This window comes from Tachyglossus aculeatus, chromosome 17 (assembly GCF_015852505.1).
Source record: "Tachyglossus aculeatus isolate mTacAcu1 chromosome 17, mTacAcu1.pri, whole genome shotgun sequence".
NCBI classification, from domain to species: Eukaryota; Metazoa; Chordata; class Mammalia; order Monotremata; family Tachyglossidae; genus Tachyglossus; species Tachyglossus aculeatus.
Window position 1 is genome coordinate 38752261 of NC_052082.1, and position 5210 is coordinate 38757470.

The 5210-nt window shown below is 46.0% G+C and overlaps 1 non-coding gene across 1 annotated transcript; it reads right to left on the reverse strand.

The window, feature by feature from the left end:
• Window positions 1-3087: 3087 nt before the first annotated feature.
• Window positions 3088-3225, reverse strand: LOC119939833. The gene has a single exon (XR_005454795.1). It is a non-coding gene; the product is annotated as a small nucleolar RNA SNORA7 (small nucleolar RNA).
• Between the last annotated feature and the right edge of the window lie 1985 nt (window positions 3226-5210).

The following is a 5210-nucleotide window of genomic DNA, read 5'->3' on the forward strand; positions in this document are numbered from 1 at the left end:
GTTGGATTTTGAGAGAAGAGAGTTGATCTCCTCTTGAGGCACTGCTGGGAAACATGGGAGTGTTGAAGAAGGGGCAGGAGGAGGGAGAGACTGGAGAGCAGCAGGGGAGATTTTAGGGAGATCATGCCTGCTGGTTTCAATTTTGGTTTCAGAGGAGAGTCGGGGTGGGAGAGCAGGGAATGGCAGAGGGCTAAAGCAGGGACACAGGGAGGAAGAGAAGGAGGTGGTAAAGGGAACTTTGTTGCCCTTGCTGTATTCGAGTCTCAGGAGCCAGGTGGGTCAAATGTCTCTGGGCAGGCTCTGTGGAAAAAGCAGAGACACTTGATGCTGTGAGTCCTGGGCCGTGCTAGTCAGACATTGCTCCCTTGGGCTGGAGATGGGCTAACGAGGTCTGGATCTTGTGGAGAGGAAAGTAGGGATGGGGTTGGTGGGGGTTGGGGCTGCTTCCACATAGGAATAGGCCCCAAATGGTCACCTTACCAGCACTGAGCAGGGTCTCCTCTCTCTCACCACTCTTGCCTTCCCCCACCAATGCCCACTAGTCCTTCTGAGCCCAGTGTGAATCAATTAATCAGTCAAAAATTAGACAGTAAAGCACTGTACTGTGCACTTCAGAAAGTACAATACACAACTTACATACTAGAAGAGGAGGCTGACATTAAAATAAATTTCACTCAAGGGAAGCAACAGAGTATAAGCATATGTGCTGTGGTGATGAGGGTGGGGTGAATAGCAAAGTGCTTAAGGACAACAGACCCATGTGCACAGTAGACAGGGAAGTGGACAGGCTTCGTCAAGAAAGGCTTCTTGGAGGAGAAGTAATGCTAGTAGCAGTGTGGCTTAGTGAGTAGAGTCCGGGCCTAAGCGTCAGAAGGACTTGAGTTATAATCCCTGCTCTGTCACTTGCCTGCTTACCTTGGGTAAGTCACTTATCTTCTCTGTGACTCAGTTACCTCATCTGTAAAATGGAGATTAAGACTGTGAGCACCATGTGGGACAGGGGCTTTTCTTGTAACCACCCCAGGACTCAATATAGTCCCGGAACAGAGTAAGCACTTAACAAATACCACAATTATTGAAGATGGGGAGACTGGTGGTCTGTCAGATATAAAGGGGGAGGTACTTCCAAGCCAGAGGGAGGATGTGGTCAAGCGTTCGGCATCATAAAAATGCTACAGTGAGAAAGCTGGTGTTAGAGGAGCCGAGCGTGTAGGTTGGCTTGTAGTAGGAGATCAGTGAAGCAAGGTAGAAGTGAGAGAGCTGGTTGCCTTAAAGCCCAAAATAAGGAGTTTTTGTTTGATGCAGAGCAAGATAATGTCATAATTCATACCTGATAAAATGATCAATCCATAGATTAAGTAATCACTGGGTACAGAGTACTGTACTGAGCACTTGGAAGAATACAATAGAATTAGCACACAAGCTCTTCCCTTAAGAATCTTATAATCTAGTAGGGGAGACAAGCACTAAAATAAATTATAGTGGGGGGAAAAAGAAGAGTGCAAAACTATGTACAAAAGTGCTATGGTGTGGGTGTGAATACATAAGAGCTTGGAGCTGATCTAAGTATGTGAAAAACCAAAAGTAACATCTGGATCAGAAAAAATGGAGCAGGGCCAATTGTCAGGTGATAACAACGTCTAGCAGAAGTGATAGAGAAATAATCTGGATCCACATGTAAAGCCCTGGGACACTAGCTGGCATGTTTCCCTCCCTACCCCCACCCCTTCTATCACCCACTGAAATTGTCACTCCCTCCCACACAATCTTATCCAGCCATCTCAGACTGTGCACCAGCTGTCACCAAACCTCCACCGCTCCCCTTCCTCCCACTCATACTTGGTGTAATAATTCAATCGATGGCATTTATTGAGGCTTTACAGAGTGCAGAGCACTGTACCAAGCTTTTGGAAGAACACAATATAATAGAGTTGGTAGACATGAGGCCTATCTTCAAGAAGTTTATAATTTAATGGCGTTATTATGAGCATTATAATATATCAAAGGTAGAGGAAGCAACAGAGAATAAGGTTATGTACAAAAGTTCTGTGGGGATGAGGGTGGGGTGAGAGCCTAGGTGCTTAGGGGGTACGGACTCAAGTGAATTGGTGATGCAGAAAAGAGGGATGCAGGAGGTGGGGAGAAGAGAGTTTAGTCAGGGAAGACTTCCAGGAGGTGTTTTGCGTTCAGTAGAGCTTTGAACGTGGAAAGAATGTTTAAGAATAATTATGGTCTTTAATAGGTGCTCACTCTGTGCTACATATGCAGCAAAACATTTCTGTTCACTCATACGTCTTGCAGAGTATGGCCCACAATGTACCTAATATGCGATTGGCATGAGAGATGAGATGTTCTGCTTCCTGCAACATTTCTTGGCTGGTTGTGAGAAGAAATCTGAAACTTCCCAAGTCTGATAGGGAATCACACCTCCCTGCAGAAGCCTTCCCCAGATACCTCAAACACCCCAAACTGTAAAAACCTATCAGCCATTCCCAGCACTGGTATTTATTCATGCCAATCTTTACCGTTTGTGTAGAGATGCTTCTTGATTGATTGCACTTTCACTTATTCATTTTGATAACTCTAGTTATAAGCTAGTTTAGTTAAGAGTTTAGTTAAACTCCAGTTTAGGTCTGTCTCGCCCTATTAAAATGTAAACTCTTTATGGACAGAGAATGTGTCACTCCTCCAAGATGTACTTTCCCAAGCACTTAGTTCAGCGCATTGCTTCGAGTTGAAACCTAATAGTAGTAACCTACTGTTAGTAGTACAACTACCACTACTGCTGCTGCTACTTCAGCTACTATGATTTCTACCTATACTATTGCTGCTGCTACTGTTACTACTACTACTACTATTGGTACTTGTCTTATGTTGTCGAGGCATCTCTGATCCATGGAAATGCCATTGTCACATCTATCCCAAAATGCCCCACCTCCATCTGCAATTGTTTTGGTAGTGTATCAATAGAGTTTTCTTGCTAAAAATATGGAAGTCATTTTCCATTGCCTCCTTCTACATAGTAAACTTGAGTCTCTGCCCTCAACTCTCTCCCATGCTGCTCCTGCCCAGTACAGGTGAATTTTGACTTGTAGCAGATTGCATTCCACTCCCTAACCACTGCCAGAGCTAGGAATGGAATGGATATGCCTCTGCTTGACTCTCCCTCCCACAGTCAAGACTTGTAGAGTACTGGAAACTCTCCAGATGCAACCCTGAGAGGGGAACTAATGGTACTACTACTCCTGAAACTACTACTACTGCTACAATTACTACTACTACTACTACTATTACTACTACTACTGCCTCTACTGCTATTACTACTGCTAGTACTAGAAAAGCAGCATGGCATAGTGGTTAAAGCACGGGCCTAGGAGTCAGAGGGTCATGAGTACTAATGTTGTCAACTTGTACTTCCCAAGCGCTTAGTACAGTGCTGTGCACACAGTAAGTGCTCAATAAATACGATTGAATGAATAAATGAATAATCCCAAATTCTAATCCCGACTCTGCCACTTGTCTGCTTTGTGACCTTGGGCAAATCACTTCACTTCTCTGGGATTGAGACTGTGAGACTGTGAGCCCCACATGGCATAGGGTCTGCATCCAACCCAATTTGCTTGTATCCACCTCACTGCTTAGTACAGTGTCTGGCACATAGTAAGTGCTTAACAAATGCCATTATTATTATTATCATTATTGTTATTATTACTTCTGTGGGAATCAGGGAAGGATTCCATCAGGCAGAATAGGTGGTTCTGCATCAGACAGCATGGGAGGCATGTGTCAAGAGCTGCCTTGTGGTGAGCAGGGCCAAGCCATAGAGCAACCTGCAGAGAGTTGTCAACAGTCACAGACCACAACTAAGAACCAATGGGCCCTGGAGCCCTGACTATAGGTCTTTGCAGCCAGAGCTGTGTCTGGACAGAACACCTGGCCCGGTGGTGTATAGACACCTCCCACTTAGCCCTTGGCAGTGGGTGAAGGGTGGACATGGCTGCTCACTCAGTGTGAAGCCCAAACACGAGGTTGGGAAGTTGGAAATGTGTTTATTCATTCACCTGTACTTATTGAGAGCTTACTGTGTGCAGAGCACTGTACTAAGCGCTTGGGGAGTACAAGTTGGCAACATATAGAGACTGTCCCTACCCAACAGTGGGCTCACAGTCTAGAAGGGGGAGACAGACAACAAAACAAAACATATTAACAAAATAAAATAAATAGAATAGCAAAGGTGAATGGGTCTCTCCTCAGGCCTCTGTTGGAAACTGAGGTGAGAGGGAGCCAGTTGGAAGAAGCATATAAGCACAGAACCCCATCAGCTGGGCAGTCGGTCCTCCAGGATATCAACTTCTCAGGACCCGCTAACAAGAGGCAATATGGTCTAGTGAATAGAGCTTGGGCTTGGGAGTCAGAAGGAGCGATGCGTTCGAATCCCAGTTCACCATTTGTCTGCCATATGATCTTCTCTGTGCCCCAGTCCCCTCATCCGGTTGGTGCCGTACCAGGAGGCAGACAGGGAGCCGTTGCCGGCGCCCCATGCCCTGTAGGTGAAGTTTGCGGACAGCTCATCTGCTGCCTCCGGGAAGCCCATGGTCTGCCCGCCCACCTGCTGAGCCTCCCCTCCCCACCTGCCCTCGGGCCGGCCCACATGGCACTTCCCATGTTCACTTCCCATGTTAGGTTCCTTCTCCTGTGAATTGTTCAGTAGTATTGACTAATTAGTCCAGGTCAACATAGCTCTCTATAGCTACAGCCACAGAAGATGGGGCCAGAGGGAAGGACACTGAGATAGCAGAGGAAAGAGGGGTTGAGTTCAGTGATTGAAGTGGGGGAGAAGACCTATCTAGACAGGCAACTTCTACCAGTAAGCATAGGTCATCCATCCTGTCGCACTTGGTCCCATAATGACTTGTGATTAACCCTTCCTGTGCCAGATCAATGTTTGTGACTCTGACTTTCTCTGCTCCTTCTCTAGTTGAGTGGATCCATGAAAATGAACTGCTAGTGAGATAGAAATGAATATATCTGATGGAAACTACATGGAGGGGGCAATGCAAACTTCACATTATTTCTAAGCCACAAAGCCATCCTGTGGGGGAGATAAGAAACTCTGGCAGAGCACAACTTTAGGTGTAAATTTTCACAGGGCCTGACCAGAATTGGTAAAAAGCAATTAAACCCTGACTCTCTTAGCAAACATCCAGATC